Raw genomic sequence first — 25,111 nt, 5'->3', positions numbered from 1 at the left:
AAGTCTGCTTTCTGTTGCCAAGGAAACGAGATGCTGAAGACAATTGCATTCGAACTTTGCTAATCAAAAATTTAAATCTTCACTAGAAAACCCAAAGTTTTCTTAAACAAGTGCAAGTGAGTATTTGACAAGTACTGGAACAGGAAGAGCAACTGAATGTCAAATGGGAACAGAGATTACTAATGGAATAAATTAACCCCCACTAAAATTGGTACTGTTCAAATATAAAATAACAAACAGTTCTCCAGAGTAGGGCAAAGAGTATAAACAGATGAGCCAGAGAGATCATAGAAGAGATATTCCCAAATCAGAAAAAGGGAGAAGAACAACCAGACCTTGCCCAAACTTATCCTAGACATTTTTACCAGTGATACAGTTTGAATTTCTGTTATTGCTTCCTAGGAGGCCGGGGGTGGTCAACCCAGAGTGCCGCGACCTTCCTAGAGAGAGTGCCCTGCAAGGAACAACTCTTCCAGAGGTGGTGGCAAGCCTCCCTGGGCAGCAAGTAATTTCAGCATTTCTCAGCTTCAAGTGATTCCAGCTCGTGTGATTCAGCTCTTTGTGAAACCACCCAAGGCGAACTCGGGGACAGAGAGACAGCAGCCTCGTATGGCAATTCCACAGAGGTGGCTTTTATTGTCCCGCAGCCTCTGTGAAGGGAAGTCCAGGGACAAAGACTCCCTCCCATCACGGCTTGGGGACGGAGGTTATATGGGGAAGGCAGAGGGTGGGATAGAAACCAACTAGCCAACTGGGTACAGGCTATTACCATATAGAAACAAGGCATGCTGGGGGTGGTTCACTTTCTCACCATGACCCAGAGGAAGGTTGCTTATCTCTGGGGAAAGTCTTTTTGCCCTCAGCCCTCTCTCCTCCAAGGGAGTGCAGAGGGCTCTTGTGCCAAGGGCTCCCAGCCCTCCACATTCTGTCTTCTGATTTCCTAGTGTGTCAGTCTCTAAGAAGCATTCCTCTTTCTCTGCTTCCACAGTAGCACAGACTAAAAGAAAATGTCTCCCTGAATGCAGGACCACTTACAAACTTAGGGACCTGTCTTGGGGCGACTTTATTTTTCCTCCAAATTTGTCCAAACCGGCACAGGACCATTTCAACAAACAAGCACACTGATGTTTTTGTTTCTTATATGTACTAGCTCTTAAGGACTTGAAAATGCATGACACCCAAAGAAGAGTGGTATAGCAAATGCAGAGATCCAGGTTGTGTGTATAATAATAATTGGGCTGTAACAATATATACCAAATATTTTAACTGGTAATAAACTAACACATATTTACAAAATATAGGTGGGAAAGTTTTGAACTTTAAGTAAAAAAATAACAAATCTCTGGCAATGAACAACAAATGATAAATTCTTGTTCCTGATGTAGATGCCTGTTGCAGTAATTTCACAAAAGGGAAGCCGTAATTCAAGTACATTTAGTTGTAAGTGCTATTCCTATTGATATTTTTATTGAAATAGGAGACCCAAGTATAAAATGACCCCAAGATAACATAAGAGTTAAATGTTATTCAAGTCACTCAAGTGGCATTGAAACTATGGGCGAAGTTAATGTGCCACTCAAGAAGCAAGGATTATATTAGCCAAACAAACATTATTTCACCTGATGAATGTTTGATTTTTTTTCTTCCATAAGCACCCTAAGCAAAGAATAGGTTCCTGAGATCCTCAAAGATAATTCAGGACAACACATTCTTCTACTGCAACACAACTGACAGGAAAAGAATTTTCATTTCTCTAATTATTGCAGAAGACTTTGTCTGCCTCCTTGGATTGTGAAATCTTAACAACACAGTGTTAGCAGAAAAGAGGTATCATGTCATCTAAAACCTTGCATGACAGGTTACATGATTTTTGAGCTCTTTGTATTCCTTCCTCTTTGTACACCACCTACTGCTCTTCAGCAACAGAAGGAGCCACACATTTATTCAGAAACGTAGATCTTGCTTCCCATTGTAATAAATGTGTTGCACTTTGTGGGGTTTTTTTTCCTTAAGAAGCAAAGTCACTCTACCGAAAAGGTTCCCAGGTCTCAGCACTGTTCTCTTTTATTTCTGAAATCTCACAGCATGCAACTGCAGCTTTTGTGAATTCAGGACTTATTTTCATCACCCAACCAAGTAAAAGGAGTAGCTATCAAAACATTTGCTTGTTTGGAGCAATCCTTCCCTCACATTCACAACAAGATTTCACAGGGAAATATTCCAAGGAAGTGCTCTGAGCTACAAGCTATCTTTCACATGAACTCATATTCATTACATAGAAAAGATTGTTTGGGGACCATACGAGAAAGACCCCTGGTAACAGAATATAGTAATCACTCAACTAGGACTCAGTGCTTTTTATCTGTGAAGTGTAATACTGAGACAGAATTATGTATCTTTTTAACCATATAAATCAATTTACATTAAAGCTTTATTCCATGGATTGAATGTCAGAAGAATAAAAGGCCCAATTACCACCCTTAGATATTCCAGAGAGCAGCAAATTCTGCGACCACTTGTTTGCCAGATTCTGTCTGTAGTCTTAACTCTAACAAATAAACTGGTTTACTTGTACATGATCTGGGAGAAAACAATGTATTTGTTACTCCAGCCAATGGCATTTTCAGTAAATAACATTTAAAAGAACCCAAACGTTGTTAAGAAGTAAGGAAGGAGAATCAAGTCAAACTTCATTAGGAAAGTGGTTACTGTCAGCACAACACAGGGCTGGTGAAAACCTCTAAGTCAGGGCTTGGTTAATAATTTAAGCCCAGTAAGTTGCTCTGCTGGAGTTTGAGGCAGAGGTGTATCTGTTGAATCCTGCAGGCCCTGATGGTTCAGTTTAGCTCATGAGAATCATCACCTCTAGGGGTGGATGCACAACACTCCTTCAATGTTATAGCACCACGGCTTCTGATTTGAGAAGCACTGAAATAATGAAGAAAAAGACCAACTTTCACCTTATGATCAGATATATGCCATCAGCCTCTGGCTGTGGTATGGTGACATATGAAAGCAGTGCTTTGAAAAACCTTCTTACAGTTTATTCTTTACCTCTTTCATCTGTCTTTTCACCCTTCCTCCCACTTCCTCTGAAATGAACAGTTTGACAACTGTTTTAATAAACACCTGCTTGAGGCAGATGACTTGTACTTTCCATTAGAAGTTAATCTGCTCAGCACAAGCAGACAACCTGTGTGTCTTGTATGTTCTTACTGGATAACAAATCTAAGCCATGACTTTCCTTACCCATCCACACAGCTGGAACTCTGATTCTCATCTTGATTACCACAACATCCTTCTCCTTGGCCTTGGCAGATGCAATCTTGTCTTATTTCATTCAAAACACCACTGCAAAGATATTTTCTCTTGGCTCTTCCTTTTTTTTTTTTTTGACCAGGCCATCTCTCTCTCCTTGTAGTTTTCAAATAGCAGCTGCTTCTCTACTACAAACTCAACCCATTTTGATTGCTCAGACTTCTCAGTTCTCTTCCTCCCTCCCCTTCTTGTGCCTTGCTGAGATGCTCCATTCTAATCACACTGCCATGCAAGCTGGGATGCCTAATTGTTATATTCCCAAAGTGGTGATTCCCTAAAGACAGTTGCAACATATCGACAATACTGTCTGATTACCTTTCTCCACAGTTTTCCCTTGATGCTCTAAAGAAAACTTTGACAACAGTCAGATTGTGAGTGTGCTGAAAATACTATCTGGCATATGGCCATTATCCCACTGGCTCCTCATGTTTCCACCTCTTTTTAGTTTCTCTTAATTGCAGCCTCGTCGGAGCAGTGATCTTCTTGTTCTGTTTGTACAGCATCAAACACAGTGAACTGTCCATCTGCAGCTAAGTATCAGGTACACCATAAATATAAACAATAATGAAATCAAAGAGGTTCACAGTTTCTTTGAGAAAATACTGCAGGGCAGAGCCTGAGGAGCTGCCAGTAAAGCTCAAGTCATATTTGTTACGGAGGACTACACTTACGTAAATTTTCCTGGCACACTTTTTAATTTCTATAGGAAATTGTAGTATTTCTAGGTGGCATTTCTGGAAAAGTGTTATTTAAAAATACATTTTGTCAGAAATCAAAAATATTTCAGAGCTAAAAAAATCAAGAAAAAGCATTTTTGCAGGGCTGTTGGCACAGTTTTAAGCAAGAACTTCACAAATTACTGTGCTCTACATTAAATCCTGAGGTAAGTTTTACTGTGAAGGCAATTATGGTACAGGGAAACTCAGCATTACAAATGTTGCTATGCTTATTGAGCCACCAAAAGACCTTGAATTCCTAATATTTATTTATATAGCCATAGGCCAAACTTTTAAAAATCTGTGTGTCCAGATGACAACTGCATCACTTACTTGAGCCTCATCACACAAAATCGACTTAAATTAGGGATATGTACTGTGGATATTAGATTCACAGCATAAAAGTGCTAAAATTAGGGGTCAACAACAACAAAAAGCAGAACTAGAAATGCTGAGGTTTGATTTCCTTGCTCTGTGTGCATAAGAATTAGTTGCTGAGTTTTGTTACTCTGGCACTCCACCAAACATTCCCACCAAAACAGGAGCGTTTATAGATTTGTTTAGTCCTACTTTCTAGTCTGCTCAGAAATACATTCTGTAAAAAAAACCCAAACAAACTAAAAAAACCCAAAAAACTTACAAGAACTGTACATAAATGTTAGGCATATTTAGCAGAATGAAATGCAAATGAACTACCCTTGGACTTCCCAAGTTAGTCTTGCAGTAACTGATGATAGATGCATTCCTAGTATGCCACAAGCACTGTGTGTTAGTCTAGCTCACCTTGGTGACCTGCTTTGTGAGCATATGAGAATGCTCATTGCCTCATCCATAATTTAAAATCAATGACACTATATCAAGGCAGTGATTTAGTAAAATATATTTCCCCATTAGCTACTGGTAATTGGAAGCTGACCGTGCACTCTGCTGACCCAAGAAACAACTATCACAGCAACTTCAATTTAAAAAAATGTAGAAAAGTCTCTCAGTCAGACTTCTTTTTCAAACAAACTGAAAGAAATGCTTCCTTTCAAAAAAAAAAAAAAAAAAAAAACACTGCCCTCCTTTGGATCAGATATCAACACTCTCCAGTTCAGAATACAGCAAGAAAATCCCTTCCAAAGGAGTCAAGCCTGGTATTGCACCCTTTAGCTGATTCCCATGAGTCACTCTTTGGAATTTAGCCAGAAGCATAATGATTTAAAATCTTATCTGAGAGATACCACCCCGAAACCCCACATGTCTCATGCTATGCTTGCCATGGACTTGGAGAGGGGAATATTTATTAAATTTAACACTTTATGTAGCAGTCCTTCAAACCAGCTTCAATCTAAATGACAAGGGGCCCACTTCCAGACACTTATTTAGGGACATTACAAAATGGCTTGGAAATGTCTTCCCTACTTTCATTAAAGAGGATAATTTGCATACAAAGCAATGGATTTTAGAAAACTCTCAGATAATCAAATCAAATAGCTGTAGAGTTCTGGGATCCATACACATGCAAACATACAACACACAGAGCATGAAAAATTAGCATTAATGAATGTCAAACTCACTACTGAAGCCTGGCTGTTGATTCACAACACTGCTGGAGTGTGGCACTACTGCTTCACTGGGAACTAATACAAGGAAAAGGACGGAGGTCTACTGGGAAAGTCAAGGATGAAGGGGACCTTCTGTGGAAAAGATTATCAAGAAAAAAGATGTCTCCTTTTCCCTTTGTAAGGCAAATACATCATCTCACAGTTTGGTCTGACTAATGAAAAAAGTACTGTAAAGAGTCACATCCTGAGAGGATGCTTAGATGGGTTTATTTGTTTGCTTCCTAACCACAATTTTCCTCAGAGTTTGTCAAAGGAAAAACCATGCATGTATCTTAGGATCTGTCTCTTCATACACTAGATGAGGAGAACTAGTAAGCCCTTTTTTTTTCTTTTACAGAGAATCCATGGAGCTTAGGAAAGCTCTTCACCCATTAATTTCTTGTATGTGCAGACACCTTCACTTTCTGTCTGAAACTGTTCCAATGAAACACCTCTAAAACTGTTCCAATGAAACACGCTGCATTTCATTCCCAAAGGACAAAACCCATGATAATTATAAAGCAATCTTAACTTTGCACTATGAAGGTATCATTTCACATTAAGTTGTTCATTGCAGTTCTCCTAAAAGTAAGGCCAGATTTCCCACCCATCCCTCTCCCCAGAACAGGTACTAGGCTCTTGCCTTATATTTATGATCAAAGCCTAGGAAGATGTGAACCACAGCACAGAGGTGAGTGAAGGGCTTTGAGGTCCCCTCCCATGTTTACAGAAATTTCAGCTGAGGCACAGACACATGAAGGCTTCTTGCTGCTCCTTCATCTGCTCCATTTTTTGGACCATGCCAGGAAATTCCATCATTAGACTTGCAACTTCTGAGAACAACTTTTCTGTTTGTTGGCTTTTGGTGAGTTTTTTTTACCAGACATTCAGATAGAATATGTAGTGTTACTGTTGCACGAGCCTTGCAACTGGTTCTCACTACATGAAGTTTTACAACTCTTGCAGTTTTATCCTGGACTGTGTCCAAGTAATGGTGTATTTCCTCCTGTATCTTGAAATTATACACTTTCATGACATCTTAGATTTGATGCCCGATAAAAAAAGAGATTTGTTTGGGGCCAAAGAGGTGTTAGAAGCATTACTGCCCATGGCTAAAAAGTACAACGTTTAAAAACAATCCAAATATTATTTTTTCAGGTCAAACCATTTACAGAGTAGCATTTTTGAATCTTGGAGTTCGGCATTTCTGTCACGCCTTCATTCCTTCCTTCTTGAATAGTTTACTTGGTTTGGAAATTGAGTTTCATTTAGTTCTTACTGTTTTCTCTTTTCCCCACCTACTTTCAGCTTTCCAAAATCAAAACAGAAAACCTTTTCTTCAAGATAATGCAACTCCCACCCAGGAAATTTGGTAAGCAAAGCCACTCAAACACAAATATAAAAGATAACAAACACCTTGGAACCACTTCCACAGTCTCAAAAAAAGAAAGAAATTAAACTTCTGAAAAAACCCCCTTGCCTTGATAAAACATTTTTAAAGTGAAACATGGGAACAAAGTGACTGCTCCACCATTTAAAGTCTGTGACTTGTGGATTTAAAGTACCAGAATTTTTCCTTAATACATTCAGATACTTCATATTTGTGTTCAGCTTCTGCCAGAGTTCACAGGTATCCTTCTTTTAGCTTTCATTCCTTATCACAAGTCATGCATTTTAGAAATGAAACCCATGAAGATTCTCACATAATTTCAGAGGGAAATTTTTTTTAAGGAAACACTAACTATTTTAAGACTCAAAATTAAGATTTATGCACAATTCTACTAAAGTCACTGGGAAATAGCCCATTTTATAGGGGAAAAAATATGTCCAAAGACCCCCTCCTCCTCCAGAAATTGTTTTTATCATATGTGAAAACATCTCTCACTCTCAACTGAGATTTTCCCTGCTATGGTATTGTTATAAGCACTATTGATCATCAAGTCCATTAAACACATTAGTTACCTTAAATAATTCATCTCCCCAGACCAGATTTGGCCACAGATGCTGTCAGCAATAACCCTTCAGGAGACTTGTACTAAAGAAAAGCCAGCGTAGCTGCAGCTCAAATAGGTAACATCCAAAAATAAGCAAAAAAACAAATGACTGAGCAAATGTGTCACATGATTGCATTCCACTGCAGATTCCTCTAGAAACCAGATGTGTGACAACAGGAAACTTGAGATCTTCAAATGGGCATCTGCATGCAAGTGACAATAATATTTATTAAAGTATGGGGCTTTGAAAAAATAGATATACATGCATAGACTTTGTCATTCTTTGACTGACACACACCTTATTCTGCAGAGTGCTCCAAGTGAGGAGCAGCAGCCTGCTTATGCGCTTTGGTCACTGCTTCAGCAGAGAAAATGACAAATGCCATATTTGTTTCAGCTAATAAGTCATCAAGGGCTTGGAATTCTGCCTGGTACCCTGGACCCAGTCCTCTTCACCGGTTGCATATTACAGGGCTGTGAACAAGCCAAAGTCCTCCCTCGGTACACAAACAAAGTACCCAAGACCAGCATATGCAGTTCCACATGACTCTCTTTCAAAGCCTGCAGCAACAGCAGGCAGACCAGTAAGAGTATCCAATGAAGTTTATCAAACCCAGAGTAGGCAGGATACAGGCCATGAAGAGATCGCATCTGATTTTGCAAAAAAGGCTTGAAATGGCAAAATACTTTGTGTATCTCCCCTATTTTTGCCCCTGGTAAGTGGTAAGGTTTAGAGAGAAGATGCAGAAGAGCTGGTAGGCTGATACCCTGTTGGACTATGTACCAATGTCTGCCTTGCTGCTGCAGAATAAGGCAACTTACTCTACTCCTGAAACCAGCTGTAATTCTGAGGCCAGCACTGAAATCTGTACTAAAATTACTGTCTTCGTTTGAAAGACGGGTGTCTGCCAAGGAAGGCAGGAGTCTGCCTTGAAATGAAAAAAAGAAAATGCAACCCCCTTCCCTCCAAATTATTATAATTTCGAAATTAAGGGGCTTTCAGGCAAAGGTATGAGGAATAGGAGTAACAGTTCTTTACTATTATATATCTATATGTGTATAACCAGTCAAACAAACAACAATAACTATGGCAGTAACAGCAAACAATGACAAACCCAGTCCCAGCCTTCTCGGCTGCCAGGCCCTTTCCCCTTGGGTGCAGTTCCGGTCACAGCCGGCAGGGGCGCTGGTGGCTCCCAGTGAGCAGGGCAGGTGTGATGGTTCCCCCGCGGCTGCAGGGGGCGCTCCGGAGCGAGCATGGGGGGCACGCGGCAATGGCGGCCTGGGATCCTGGGAAGAGATGGAACAAAGTCTTCAAAACCCCCGGGGCAGCCGATCCCAGTGTCCGGACAGACCCTCGGGAACAGCAGGCTGGAACAGCAGGGATGAGCACAAATCCTGGATGGCAGATGAGATGTATCAAACTCTGGAGCTGTAGTGGAACCCCTGGAGGTCTGGGCAGGCCGGGTGTGCGAGGGCTACAGAGTAGTGAAGGCTCGAATGCAGCGGCGGGGGCAGGGAAAGGAGGGTTTGGGAATCCTGGGGTTTCTCTGGTAGAAAGAAGGCAGCCTAGAGCAGAAAGCCTGCAGTGCTGACGAGATGGCAGCAGCCTCTCTCTCCGTCTGAACGCCGAGCACCCACCACCCACACACCCAGGTGAAAGCGAGTAGCCTCTTGGACCACACTCTCAGTGGCTAGGGCCTTTGTCCTCCCCAAGTACCCAGCAATTTGTTGCCCCAGCAACATATATGGGGAAAATTCCTCAAGAGGGAAAAAAACCAGAAGGGGAACTCCTAAAACCCCAACATTTACATAGCTTAAGTACTTCAGCTAGGTATCTCAGTACTTAAACTGTTGTGCAGAAAGTTTCTGTGGCTATATTGGGATCCACCCGTTTCTGGAATCCTCTTACAAAGTAAAATCTATTAGTATTACATGCATTTAATTGTTGGTTAATCAACAAGATTTCTTTGGATTAAGCCTCCCCCATCCATTTGACAATGATAATTTTAATGTCTACACGTTTAAAATCTGAAATGTTTTGCATTTATCTGCACTATGGAACGGAAGAAGCAAATGGGTCAGCTGGTTACAGACTTGGAGGGGCCTAGGGATGGCCAAGAAGAAGGGAAGAGTTCCTGTGTTTTGGGTCACGCTCACTTCAGAAGGATGCTAGTGGTCAGATACATTGTCAAAAGCAGAAGGAACACACACCCTGGGACAGGATATGCACTGCCAAATGCTCTACATCTCTCTATTCTAAAGACGTGGAGGAAATATTTAGTATGACTATAAAGTGATGAAAGAAAAAAAGTGTCTCATCATTTTCTACACTGGTACCCTCTTCAATGAACACTGTGAAATATCAGAGATGCAGAAATTACTTGAGGCCTGTTCCTGAATTAGTGCTATCTCTAGAATCATAGATCAATGGACTGAAGCAGAAAGGGCTTTCATTCAAAGAGAGGAGCAGATTGATCATTCCAAAGTCCAGGGAAGAGTCCTGTTCTGCTGCACAGTGAGTCACCTAGGTAAGAATGATGATGTATCAGACGAAAGAAAAAGGAACAGGAAAGGAAAAGTACACACTAGTGAAATATAGATAGGCTCACCCATTGCCCAGTCACTGTCTGGTTTACCCAGGAATCATAACAGAATCAAACTTTAAGGTGTTGCTGCCTGTTCTGAGCTTCCCCTCCCCCTCCCCAAGACACTTGCCTCTGCCATGTGCTCCGAGCTCCTTTGTTCTAAGCGCGGGCAAAACCAAATGTAACTCAAACTCTTTAGCAGTGTCTGATTGGCCGGTCACCCCGGGTCCGCCCCCAGTCCTCCCCTTTCCCCTTCTCCAAATAAAAGAGACAATCAAGGGAGGCCCCGCCCTCTCTTGGCTCTGCTACCTTTCTGCGATCATCTCTTGTCGTCTGTTTCTTTTGAAAGCTTCTAACTGCGGGAAATTGAGCGAGCAGAGAGCTATATTTCTCCCTCTTTGCTTCTGCTCGTGGTATTTGCTTTGCAGCTGATACAGGTACCGATTTTAGAGCTACTAAATGCTAGATTGCCCGTGCTACCTCTCTCAGTTGCTCGAGGCTTTCTAAGGCATTGAAATACAAGCGCTAGCCGGTAAAAAGCTGAAAAGATACCTCCTCATTAAGGAGTATGTGAAGCAGTCTGAAATAGTAGATTTTTTAATTTTCCTTTTTTTTAAATTTAGAAGACGTTTAATTTAGAAGATGCTCTCCAAGTCTAGAAAGACACATGACAGGAAATCTGAGGGTAGAATGTACAAGTGTGAAGGAAAGTGGGTCTGTTTTAAGACACACCTACCAGATGTTATGAACAAGTCACTCATTTTGAGAAAGTGGGTCCAAATAAGAAAAAAAAAAAATCCATGCAGAAAAGAACAGTATGTATGCATTCATGAAAATCAAATGTAGTGAATCAGGGGATATGAGTACAAGTGGGCAGTTGTGGCTGCTTCCTAGGTGGTGATTTTGGATGCAACTTCAGAAGCAGCATTTGCAAATAACGATGGGCATCTGCATAACATGAGCGTCTCAAAATCTGGAAGACAGCCTCAACATGGCTTGTAAGTACCTTAAACTAGTAAGGGGTGAGTGAGAAAGGAAGCAGAGGAAGAAAATAAACACCTAGGACACTTACTGACAAGCATAAACATAGCTTACAGATTAAATTTGTAAGCAACACATTTCATATACTTCTGTCACCACCTTAGGAAACTGTTGTTCTGCAAGTAGGTTACTGTCCCACAGTGTCAGTCAGCCTAGCACTGAACATCCTGTGAATTCACTGGTATGATTAATGCTTTATTAGCATGCACTAAACATGCCACAGTTCCCTCTGTCAAAGTTCATTAAAAGAGAAATGGACTGGCACCTGCCATTTCCTAACAAGGAATGTAGTTTTAAAATGCTGTGGTTTATATACAGTGGGAAACTGCTATGTTGGATGCATTTTAGAATGTTTTGTGTAAGAAAAAGAATTTGCACAGAACTTATTGTCTTATTTGAAAAAAAAAATAAAAATCAAAAGGAGTATTTTTGGGTTTGTTTTTAAATGTGTGGCCTAAAAGCAGAAGAATACATTTCCTAAGAATGCACAACGCAGTTTTCTTAGTTCAGAATCTTTTAGTGGCTTACTTACTACACTGCATTGGTTATATCATATACATCCACATTTGCAAAACGTGCATTCAAGTTAGACTCTTGATCAAACCACTGTATAACAAAAGCAGAAGAACACATTAGGACTGCACCTGATGGAAGATCAGCCATTACACCTGCATTGCAACAAGGATCTTACTTACCAACAGTTCTCTCTGTCCCAGATGTTTCTCTGAAAGCAACAGTAACCTTTTTTTACTTGAGTGTTTTTCTGACTTAAAAAAATCCCAAAACTTTTCTATTATTGATACGCAGAAAGTACCAGAGCAAGAGAAGGCACATCTAGAGGATTACACCTTTGGGACAAGGAGTCAGAGAGGTTTTGCCAAGGGGTGCAGACAGCAAAAATGTGTCTCAACCAACTGAACTCTTCCCTCTTTGAAATAGAGCCACTGAAAATTGCAGCTGTGCACTCACAGAGATAAGAAATTAGCACTGTAATAGGAAACAAATTAAGCAGGTGAAGAGTGCTGTTGAATGTTTTGATGTTCTAGCTCAGTTTGTAAGAGCAAGGCTGAACCCTAGATAAAGGAATGGTATTGAAGTCCGCCTCAACCATGCTGCTATAAGCACTGTTATGGTGTTAGTATAAATAGGAGTCATAGCACATGCTGTGGTTTAGCTAAAATACTCCATAAATCCATACTTAACTCAGAGCCATCTTCCTTTTCAGGTCACTATTAAATCACTTTAATTAGAAAACAGTTACACAGTACTTACAGTAATAAAAATTAAACCTACTACCAGGCAGGTTTAGCTACAGTGTTTTAAATCTAAGGATCTACACCCTTCTGCAATTGTGCCCTTGACACAGACCAACTACAAAATCCTGAGCTTCATTTCAGTACCAAGCCTGAAGACATTCTTGGGCATTTATCTACTGCTTTCCTGGCCATCACAAGCAGTGATCTACTGATGTGCTTGTTATCAACAGTCATCAAATCCGGGCCAGCACATGGCTACGTGAACTGATATTATTGCTATAAAGTCAAACAAAAGGCTCAGGAGCAGCTGTAGAAGATGATGTCCCCATACTTCCCCTACCGTCAACCTCCTCTGACAGTTCCTGACATCTATTTTAAAAGGCAGCCAGACAGCTGCTCAGCATTCCACAACCTCTGCTCAACTTGGTAATGAAGTCCTCAGAAAGATGAACTATTTTATAACCAAATTAACTTTTACATTAATGTCCATTACTCCAGTGAAAATAATTCACTCATGGAAATTACTAAACTCCTTGTGGTGTGACGGTTAATTCCATTACATAGCTTTCTTTTAAGCTTTTTTCTTCCTCTGTCTGCTGCTGTTCCTTTATGTTCCTCCTTTTAAAAGAAACATGGTGACAGCAAGAAATGGATACTTCAACATGGCATCTCCTGTCCAAAGATGTTTATTCACTAGTAAAATATCAGGACACCACCAAAGAAAATGTTTCTCATCATAGCACTCATAGAAACAAGCAAGCCACAGATAATTCTACAGTGCCTTTAAAGTTATAGAACACAGGTGCATGTTTAAATATGAAGACTCTTAGGGGAAGAAAAAAACAAGATCACACTGTAGACTTCTTTTAAATCCCATCACTGTGTTGGTAAATGAGTCTCCCATGAGCAATCTATGTAAGTCTCCCACAAGCCTGATTCCCAGGTCCTCATGGGAAGCAAAGGGTTTCTGTAAACAATGTAGGTCTTGAGTCCCACATTGTCTTCGTTTATATACACGTGCATAAAGGCAGATACCTGCACCCAAAGACATGTATCTATACCTTCCCTCTCTCCTTCAGAGGCAGAGGCACTGATTAAGGAAATGAATCAAACAAGCCATCTGTCCAAAGGCCCTCCTTTCACAGGGAGCTTTAATGAGCTCTGAAACACTTGCAGAGTGCCTTACTTTTGAGCCTTGGAGTCTTGACTCTGTAGGGCAAGACGAAAAACTCCTCAGGTAACTTGCTCCTTGGCGCCATATGGAGTGGAATGCACTCAGCACCAATACAAGAGCTTGACTCCATAAATTGCAGGGATTGGTGTATCTCAGGAGACAGCCCAACTCCTCCCTGAATCATATGCTCCTTCACCTGGAGGAGTCTTTCTTACTGACTCATTAAAATACAGCTTTTGCTCTGCTACACTTCTGCTAATGGCTTTGATCTAGAGATGAATAACAACTCCACAACATCCATACTCACTTGGCTGCTGTGACAGGCTGTCTAAAACCAGCTAATAATTTACATGGAAAGTGTATCTACCAGAGGGTACCTGTACGGCCAATATAATAGAACAATATTGATACAGGCTCGAGAAGTTAATTACACCAGTCGGATGGGGGCTTCACAGTTCAGACAAGATACAGCCCTTAGGTTCCACAAGCATACAATTTTTAAAAATTCAGAGGTAACAGATTAACAGATTACATAATTGCATATGTTTTTAGAAACTGACCTTCCAAACTATTTTGCTGAAATGCTTCTACCATATATAACATGTCTGAGAACAATAAAAGACATAATAAAGACAAAAGATCAAAATGTTTCCTAGCTTTATCTTCATCATGAGAGCTTCAAAGCATGCTGCTGCATCCCTGAAAGAAGAAAAAAAAAAACCCAACTGATCCAGAACCCCCTTGTGATACTCAGGGATCTGGAATGAAACCAGTAAGTCTCTTTACAGAGTATCAAGAACCATAGAACATGCTGAGTTGAAAGGGACCTATCAAGATCATCTAATCCAACCCCTATCCTTGGGCAGGAGAACCCCAAGACCAATAAGGTAAGTTTTGACCTGGTTCTGATCAGTATGAAGCAAGAAATGCTCAACACAGTTCTGAAAATGCAAGACGTTTGGTTTTCAACAACGTCTGAAAGCAGCTCTCAATAACTTCACTAACACCAACAGAAAAGCTTAAATAAAACAAAGCAATTAAAAGATCAGAAGAAAAAAACCAAAAAGGAGCATTACATTTATAATTTCTGTAAGCTGCAACAATTCCAGTGCTTGGTGTCATTAGAGTGGTGAATGGTACCGCATCCACTTGGTGGCCATTCACTAGTGGTGTCCCCCAGAACTCACTATTGGGCCGAGTCCAGTCTGGTATCATTATTGCTCTGGATGAGGGGTTTGAGTGCACCCTCGGTAAGCTCGTGGATGATGGTAAGCTCCAGGTTGGGTGGAAATGTTGATCTGCTGGAGGGCAGGAAGGCTCTGCAAAGGGATCTGGACAGGCTGGATCAATGGGCTGAGGCCAATTGTGTGAGGTCCTGCTCTTGGGCTGCAACAACCCCAGGCAGAAACACAGGCTGGGGCAGAGTGGCTGGAAAACTGCCCAGTGGAAAAGGACCTGGGGGTGCTGGTCAACAGCAGCTGAACATGAGCCAGCTGTGCCCAGGTGGCCAAGAAGGCCAATGGCATCCTGGCCTGGATCAGCAATAGTGTGGCCAGCAGGACCAGGGCCGTGATTGTCCCTCTGTACTCAGCACTGATGAGGCCACACCTCGAGTGCTGTGTCCAGTTCTGGGCCCCTCACGACATGAAAGACATTGAGGTGCTGGAGCGTGTCCAGAGAAGGGCAATGGAGCTGGGAAGGGTCTGAGGGAGTACAAGTCCTGTGAGTGGCAGCTGAGGGAGCTGGGGATGTTCAGTCTGGAGAAAAGGAGGCTCAGGGGGGACCTTATCACTCCCTAAAACTCCCTGACAGGAGGTTGTGGCCAGATGGGGGTCAGTTTCTTCTCCCAGGCAACAAGCAACAGGACAAGAGGAAATAGCCTCAAGCTGCACCAGGAAAAGTTCAGGTTGGACATCAGAAGGAATTTCTTCACGGAAAGGGTTTTTAACATTGAAATGAACTGCCCAGGGAAGTGATGGAGTCACCACCCCTGGAGGTGTTAAAGAAACAACTGGATGTGCCATGGTCTGGTTGACACAGTAGTGATCAGTCAAAGGTTGGACTCAATGATCTCAGAGGTCTTTTCCAGCCTAATTAATTCTGTGATTCTGTGTTTTATGCCCTTTGTCCTGCAAAGTTATATGCATTCTCTTTGCACATAGAAGCTGTCTCACGAGCCAAAAAGTGTGAAACGCAAACTGTAAATTCAGAGAATTCTCATTCAGTGCTTCACAAAACTAGGATTTGATTTTTAGTAAGACTTTAGAGGGGTTCTGAATTACAATAAGAAAAAAAAGTATTTGTCAACACCCTTAATTTACAGTCTTTTTCTGAATACAAAATTAAAAAACTAAAGGACAGGTAGATTCTGAACACGCAACACCCTGAAAATAGTGATTCCACTATTCACTTTCACTATTCTGTCTTCAATCAAGGCCAGGGCCGTTTTACATTTTCAAATTAACTGCAAGTAAACATTGTGTTCTAGGAGTACAAACAAAAGATACTCTTAAAGATATTCTTTAAGTAAGTAATTATAGGTGGATTTTTAATTAGTATGTTAAAACTATGTCCAGCACTCTTTAAGAAGCAAAATAAGATGACTGGGAGGGGGTTTTCTTTGGACTTGATTTCTCTTCCTTCTTCCTGTCTTCTACCACAGAATGTCAGACACTCACTTATATAACTTCACTTTTTCACATTACCTGATTTGTTTTGATGCAGCTGTTTCATGTAAATAAAACCACTCACATTCCTAAATATTTGAAGACTGTATTTTAAAATTGCTGCTCCCAGGTCTGTCCATTGCATTTTCTTGGATTGCAAGCAACATTTCTTGAACACTTAAGTTACTTTTGCTCTTTTCTCTATCAAAAAACCTCTCCAAGAAAGCCCCATGTGCAGCCCTAGAGAAAATAAAGAATAATGATAACAAAAAGCCAGCCAGGATGGATACAATTCTGTTATAGAAAGAAGCTGTAATAGCAGTGTTTGTTCAGCACTTGTCTGATGAAGCAGTGAGAAGTCAGAAGCCTTGCAGCCGAACGATTTCCGCAAAGAGCTCAAGGTTCAGAAGGGACGGCACACAGAGCAAGACGTGTGCACCTGCCAATAACACCTGTGCTGGACTCATTAAAGATTTAACCAGAGAAATCACGTGTGTGCTTAAAAATGGCTGACAACTGCCATGCTTAACACACATCTCAAAAACTTTGGGAAAGGGCAGCAAAATGGAGTTACCTTCAGATGAGGAGGATGGCACATTCACCAATATTTCTTTGGCAGATGATTCAGGTAAGAGACTGCAGTACTCTACTGATACAATGCAAATTCCACAGGCTGAATAACAGCACTGTGGGAGCAGGCAAGTTTGTCCTGATTACCAGGTACAACATATTTTTAGCAAATACCCTCCAGCAAACTTTTTTTAGTTGCATAGTTTGAATAAGGCTTGTGATGAGCTAAGAATTGAGGGTTTGGGGGTATGGTGGCTACCACAGTTTTCATATATTAGCGTATGGTAATACACACTCGTCTTCTGAGCACATAGAGCCTTTACTGGTTAGAGAGACACTGTTACAGAAATATTAACTCAGTAGATACTACTATCAAATAAAATATAGATAATGCTGTATACAGAATAACAAACCTCTGACATACTCTACTGAGAACTCATGAGAAGTGATGCAAGTTAATTGGTAATGGAAATAAGGTGGTATTCTAAAGCCCCTCTGTTAAGCCTTTAATTGTTATAAAAGAAACTGCAAAAGCAAAGACTGCCTATCCCTCCAGCCCCCTCCTCCCCACTTACGGAATAAAAATTACTTGTAAGGGGAAGTAGGAGAGTCCTACATAGTGGAAAAATGGAGTGAGTTAATATGAATTGACAATAAATTATTTAGAAGGGTGTGGCCAGAGTATCAACTTGATCATGTCAGCATGGCTGCCAAAGAGCTGTGCTAATTCACACTACTAGGGATCTGAAGGGCTTATTTTTGAACAATATGAGCCACATTTCCTTCCCCTCCCTTTTTTTTTCAGATAAAGAATGTTATTGTGCATGCTGTATTTACCTCCTATATTAAAAAAAACCAAACAAAAAAACAACCAAAATCCACTAAATTCATCTTATTTTTAGAACAGAATTTTCTATTAGCAATTCCATATTAGTGTGATGGGGCTGAGCTGGATGTTTGAATGCACTTCGTTTGTACCTCACATAGGGCTACTGACACCAAGATGTGGTTGGCCTGAACTATTCACAAGAAGACAATTTGGCAGAGCTTGGTCCAAGCTGTACAATAATGAAGGGTTCTCCTCACAATGAATCTCACTTTTTTCCTGTAGCAGGGTGTAGAAGAGTAGAGAAAAGGTATCCTATAGGACACTGTTTTGTGACCTGCTGCACAGCTAGTAACATATCAAGAATAGACGGGGGGCAGCATTCAGTGGCATAATCGTCTTATCTTTGCAAAGCATCCAGAAGTAGCTGAGGTAGGGATGACTCCATAATACTGGATGGGTTTCGGTCTGCCCTGTCTCACACAAGGGTGTTTTTGCCATGTAGCTTTCTTAGTCTTTCAGGAGATGTCAAGTCTCTTTCTTCAGAAGGTGAACACCCACCAGCCTCCTCTCCTGCTCTAACCTCAGTACCCTGCAGATTGGAAAATGTTGATATCCTTGAGAAAACAGAGGCACAAGGTTAAAAACTCTCTTATCCAAGCACCAACTGCCAGTGGGTTTCCAAGTCAATCTTGGCATTTGGGGCTTGATACTCAAAGCCAAGCCCTGACAGATGTCACTGCTATAAAAGAGATCTCCTTAGCAACACAGCAAATAGGACTGTACTGCACTGTTGGGGTCCCTTCCCCCCTGCCATGGAGCCCTGGGAGAGGGGCCCAGGGGGGGAGACACGGGTTTCCCTGCCCCTGCTCAGCTTCATTGACTACCATGGATCCACGCAAGGGTTCAATCACTAATACATGTTCTGTTTGATTTTTCATCTCCCACAAGATCTCGTCCCAAAAACACCCCTGACAAGATCCAGGAGGTTCAATATCAAAAAGTAACTCTCGAGAAATATAGGAGAAATTTTTGAAAAGCCAGTTAAAAAAAAGTTCTAGGTCTCCTGGTTCCATTACTTTTTTGTTTTGTTGTTCAAGGATTCCTTTAACTTCTAGGTACATTTCTTTCTGTGGCTCAGAGAGCCCCATTTCCCATGATTCTTCCATAGTCCAGAGAGAATATCCAAACCAAGATGAGAAGAGAGAGGTCTAGAGTGGTTATTTTACTCACGAATTTTCCTCAGGGATTGGTATCTTGCCCGCATTCCTCCACCAGTTTGTCGCAGCGGGGATTACTGCAACAAGCATATTTCAAACCAGGAGTCCCATGGAAACAAAGTATATATGGACAGATTCATGGTAGATGTTTCAGAGATGTTTATTTCTCCAGCCGCATGGCCGGGGCTCAGCTCAGGAACTCAGCAGTCACGGGACCCGAGGGTCCTTGGCATTATCAGGGAACCCAAACCAACCAATGGGGAAACAAAGGTGACCAGGGGCAGGGAAACCCCGTGTCTCCCCCCCAGGGCCCCTCTCCCAGGGCTCCATGGCAGGGGGGAAGGGACCCCAACACTGCACCTCAGAAACAGAACACTTCAGATTTGCGTGACTCTTGACTGAAACAGAACACCCAGGGTCAGAGAAAGCTCATGTTCACAATACAGAGGCTTCCTTATTAAAGAGCTGCTACCAGTATTACAGCTTTTCCCCTGGTAGTGAAGAGGTGGGGACCACCACTCAGAAAGTAGAAGTAAAATCAGAATAACTGAAAACAAGTGACATTTTCAGGCAAGCTTATAGCTTGAAGGCACAGAGGGTAAATATAGTAAGATTCACGGTGAACATGATAACCTTGATCCATTTCATCTGGCAGGGGGCAACACCTGGAGGTTAGAAAATGTAAGAAAATTCCTAACCTATAACAGGAAGAGACTATGATAAACTTTGTAGGAAACAGTCTTCCTTAACTCTCCCAGCTGAAGTTAAGACTAATTACAGTAACTCTGGGGCATTGAAGCTAACAAAGAGAGTGGGCCTTATTAGGCTCTAACAGAAAGACTGGAGAATAGCATCAATTCCAGACGAGCAGGGAAGCTAAAAGTCTACACAGTGAGAGAGAGAAAAAGATTCCTTAGGATGGACAAGAGCAAGTTCGAGCAAGGACTAAGGAAACTAGGCTTCCACTACGAAGATCCTAAGTGGACTTTGTCTGTGAATGACAATGTTTTACATGCAAGTGTTCCTGAATTAAATATTAAAAAGGTTCACAAAGGTGCACTGGTTTTAATGAACTTCAGCACATTTGTTACTGCATAAAATTTTCTCCCCATTTCTTAAAACATACTGGAAAGATACTAAACAAGCAAGTAGAACAACATGCTATATACATACAATCTGAAGGATAATCAGAATACAGCCTTCGTATCAAACTTTCTATGGTACAGTGAAAAGCCATTGTTTCAAAGTAACAGGGGTTACTGAGCCTCATTAACCAAGCACAAGCCATGAATATTTAATAGCTATTGCTCTTTCAAAACAGCAGTGTCTTTCTATTTGTTAAGTATGCGGGTATTAAAAATAAAACACTTCCATGTAAATCAAGACAAACACAAAATGGTAGCAACATAGAAACTTTCTGGTAAGTATTTTAATGACAATAGTAACAGCACATGAAATCAAGGAAAACATCTGTGAAAATATTTTCACCATTAATGAAAGAAGTACCTTTCAATTTAAAAACTCACAGCACTAGATAAAGTTCCCTCAAAAAATTACCTACCCAAACAAAGCACAGAGGAAATTAAACCAAAAGTAAAACAAAACAGTGAAATGCTGTCCAACATCTGCAAAAATGTCTTTATTGTACTTCCAATCAATGTTAAATAAGCAGATCAAGGCCCTCTTTCCTCATTGTAGAGTACCTAGAAATTATCTTACTCTTTTTTCAAATATGCTTTACAGAAAGCCAACATTAGTGACTACATTTCTCATATAAACCCATCCTTTTAAAAGCAGATACAAACCCTTAATTTATAGAAAGACAAAGCAGTTTTTCATCTCATTAAGTTACTAGTAAAGCTTTATGGAACCTTGCTAGATATCCTTCCACAAAATCTGGTGGCAAACCTATAGCTGATGATTACAAGGAGGATCAAACAGTTAAGAGGATAATGTTATGTAACATATGTTGGTATTCACAGCCCAAAGCTGCAAAGAGCTCAGTTCCTCAGTGTTGCAGCGGGGATTACTGCAACAAGCATATTTCAAACCAGGAGTCCCGTGGAAAGGAAGTATATATGGACAGATTCGTGGTAGATGTTTCAGAGATGTTTATTTCTCCAGCCGCATGGCCGGGGCTCAGCTCAGGAACTCAGCAGTCACGGGACCCGAGGGTCCTTGGCCACACCGGGAAACACAAACCAACCAATGGGAAACAAAGGTGACCAGGGGCAGGGAAACCCCGTGTCTCCCCTCAGGGCCCCTCTCCCAGGGCTCCATGGCAGAGGAGGGACCCCAACACCTCAGTCTATTTAAAAATGCATTTTTGCGGAGTCAGTAGAAATGAGAACTTTTGCACTCATGCTCAATCTCACAAAGGATAGGATGCTATATGTTGACTATATAGCCGTATGTAGCTATATGAAGGCAGGCCTCTTCAGGGATAAAGAGAAATTATGACTTTCTGAGGCTTGCTTTTTGTACGCTTTCTAAAGAGACTGCCTTTTTTCATTCCAACTGTATGTTCACAGGTCACATCATCTGATGAGGTCCCATTCTCAGTACCTAAGGCAAAACCAAGACATGCACAATAAGTACGGACACAGAGGAGTTAGAACAATGTAAGCCAAAGTATTTGCTCATTTTGTATAAACTGACTTAGTTGGAAAAAGCACAATCTAAGAAACACTCAAATTCTGCATTTAACAGAAGACCCTAATCGTAAATTTGCACAAGGATATGCACTAAGCTACAGAAGCTTTTTGAGGTTGCTCTGAAAGAATAATAAGAATTGCAGAGAATTTGGTGTAGAGCAACATTAAGTGAAAAAAAAACCGTCCTCAGAGTCTGTTATTTCTGCAGAGAAACAAAAGGATGAAGATTTGATGTAAATGGTCTCATGAGTTAGCATTGCAAGGAAAAAGACTTAAGCCACTTGTGTTCATTTTTATCTTTTGCTTTGTGGCAATAATTAGTCAAAGGAGCAAACACTACAGTTCGAATAGCAAAGTCATCTCAGAAATACGCTCAATGCCTTCCTCTGTTAGTGAAAAAGAGAATACATTTCTATTGTAGTGGTGAACAGTGAAGCCTCTGTCATCAGTCAGCTTACGCAAATGCCTCTGCTGCCTGGAATGTCGCCAAAAGGGAAGTCAGAGGCTTTTTGGTTTGCACTGTGTGCCATGGAAAAAACGGGATGTAAAACAGAGTTTTAGAAATAAAACATCTGAAAATGTTTGTAGTTAGCAGCAATGACTGAGAGTCAGAGTGCAGAGCAATAAAATCCTCTCCTCTCAGTTTGTACCTGTACATGAATTCAGGCAAACTATTAATGATACTTTATATCCTAGGGAGATTGTTGTATTTTAAACAAAAATTGCTCTTTCAGTGAAAGTGAATAAATTAATTCATTTTGCCAGTGACATTAGCTACTTTTAGAAAATCTGACTAGAACTTAGGATACAAATAAGTACAGATAGTTGCATTTATAAACTGAAACTTGTTCCTATAGATTTAATATAATGACAATATTATGAATGCCTCCTCTGATTTAACTAAACGCCTTAGAAAATAGCCTGTAGCTATTTTCTGTCTGGGGTTGTTGTGCCCCAAGTGCAGGACCTGTCAGACCAACACTCTCACCCAATTTGGTGTCATAATATGCATAGGTGCCTTCCCTGTGGCACATTCTATGATATAAAAGGAATCTGATTGTTGGGGATATATCCTAAGTCCCTAAAGCTTTACATTTAAAGTGCACAAAAATTTAAATTGATAATGTATTATGCAAATGCAAGACAGGTGAGGTGAGGAATTTGAAAAGCCATGTGATACGTTAAGCTTCTGGTTTCTTGGTTGATTTCTCATACAAGAATACTTTGGGCTGTGGATACTTTATCCTGTTATATATTGGGTTTGGGCATTTTTGCATTTGTGTTTTGGGGTTCTTGAGTGTGTGCATGTTTTTTGGTGTTTGTTTAAAAGTAGTGGTGCATTGGATATTTAGAATTCTGGAGTTTCCTTCTTTGCAGCGGAAAATAGAGGAAGGGTTAGGAATGCACGCCTTTTTAAGGGAACACAGGATGATCTAGGCATTCTCTCTGCGGAATTTACACCCAGCAGTATCAATCCAAATGTTTTGGTCCCTGGACCGTTCTATGCTAACCTCATAACACACAGCACTCTGTGGACTAAGAATGCTGTCTGCTCTCTCTGCTGATAACCTCTCTGCAATGCCAACAGTAAAAGCTCAGAACAACAGCTTTCTTGAAAGTAAAACCAAAAAAACCTCTCACAGAGGCTGACTTCTGAAAAGGAGTTGATCCTGGTGCTCATGCTCAAACATCAGAGTTCAGAATCAGAAGAAAGTACTACAGTGAGAAACCACAACCAGGCAAAGCAGAATGAACCCCCAACAGCACACATACCAAAAAGGAAACAGGAGGTAAACCAGCAGCTCTTGAAATTACTACTGTTTTGGCTACAACAGCACAGGAACCAATATCTCTGGTTTTCATTCTGTCCCATAATTTAACATCAAGGATTTCCCCCGTATGCGCATTTTGGGACAGTTTCAACAATAATCTCCACCTATAATGCAGCAAGAAAAGTGGAATTTCTGCAGCAGAGAGGAGCATTTCCTCAAGATCAGCCTACAATAATTATTCCCCCTCTTACAGCATGAAAACATAGCACATTCTTCACCAGGTAAGCAAGGTCTCCATCCATCTGCATACACCTGGAGAATCTGGCCATAATTTTTTCCCCGTTAATCAAAGTGCTGGAGATTGTCTCATTAGAAAGAATTAGGAGAACCTGTTGATTGCCAGGTTTGCCACATGGCCAGTGCAGCAAGCAAGATCAAAACAGTTCAAGCACCTGGCATTTTAAAAACAGCAATGAAGGAAACTTTCTAACAAGCTCCTGAAGCCCAGCTACCACCTGAGAGGACTGCTTGCAAGAAATAAGGAGGATTGCTGTGTTAAAAATGCCTTTTGTAGGGACAGTGATATGCTTTTAAGTGAACTAGCTAGTGGAACTGGAAACAGACTCATTTTCCAGTACAGACGGACAGCAAGACTCTAATTGCAGTACGTTTTTAGACCTTGGATAGCATTCAGTCTAATCTGAACTTAACTGATTGTAAGGTTAAAAAATGTCATTGACACAATAATAATACTGTGGAGGCAGCCAGAAGATGAAGATGTTAGAAATATACACTTTTTGAAGTGTATTTAAAAATACAGTAGAGGGCTCACTTCCCAAATGCCTTTATCTTCCTGAGTGTCTGCACAGCACTGAATTATTTATTTATAACCAGATATATTACTGCAATTTACAGATGCAATATGAATATATTTCACTGCAACATATGGTTCAAACTACATAGTACTACAGGTTATGCAATGCAATCACTTCAGTGAAGCCACTAAAATTATCTCGGGTCATGAATGTTTTTCATTCCTTTGCTGTGGCTCATAGACTGTGCTATGAGGTCAAAGTGAGGACCATGTGTAGCATGTTCTGCAAGGGTTATTCCCTCCAGGGAACCAGGGAAAGAACAAAGACACAGGAGTGTTGTTTTGGAGCTACTGAGCCATTAGATGAGAGCGACTCTGTGAAGTTACTTAGGTTCTTATGTGATGTGATCTCAGTGCTGTGAGACCCAGAGGCACGGAGCTAAATTACAAGTTTCTTACTGTGGACACTGCTGTGAAAAAGGCTACTGATGTGCCAGACTGGAAACAGCTGGGCACTGAACTGGGGCCTGCTAGACTCCGGCTAAGGGGCTCCTCTCTCCCAAAGCTCCACATACGAGCACCTGGGAGTCAACAGCAGCCAGAAACATGCTGCTTTCTCGGACCTTCCTCAGGCTTTCCCAACATACCTACATCTGAAGGGGTTACGCACCAGGGAACAAATGCCTTTTCTTAATTTCTTCTAAACACTACTCAGAGCGACCAACCACTAAGGACCGCTGCTTTGAACACTGGCGTATGAGCACAGAACGCATTAATCAGAAACATCATCTTACTTGGTACTCAGCGGGATATGACGGGAGGGGGCCGGGTACGACTGCAGCAGCCTGTGAGGGGACATAGCTGTGACGCGCGGTCCCGCATTCGTCCGCACCGCCCTGTGACGAGAGGCGATGCC

The 25,111-nt window shown here is 41.2% G+C and overlaps 1 protein-coding gene across 1 annotated transcript in view; it reads left to right on the top strand.

Moving 5' to 3' along the window:
- Window positions 1-8,782: 8,782 nt before the first annotated feature.
- SCOC (short coiled-coil protein) overlaps window positions 8,783-25,111 on the top strand; it is a 20,195-nt gene continuing 3,866 nt past the window's right edge. The window contains exon 1 of the mRNA XM_017732675.1: window positions 8,783-8,826. The gene's annotated coding sequence lies outside the window, so the exon portion shown is untranslated. The remainder of the gene's footprint in view (window positions 8,827-25,111) is intronic.

Source organism: Corvus brachyrhynchos, unplaced genomic scaffold (genome assembly GCF_000691975.1).
Source record: "Corvus brachyrhynchos isolate BGI_N302 unplaced genomic scaffold, ASM69197v1 scaffold444, whole genome shotgun sequence".
Taxonomy (NCBI): Eukaryota; Metazoa; Chordata; class Aves; order Passeriformes; family Corvidae; genus Corvus; species Corvus brachyrhynchos.
The sequence above is the reverse complement of the archived record's forward strand: the minus strand, read 5'-3'. Positions and strand labels throughout refer to the sequence as shown.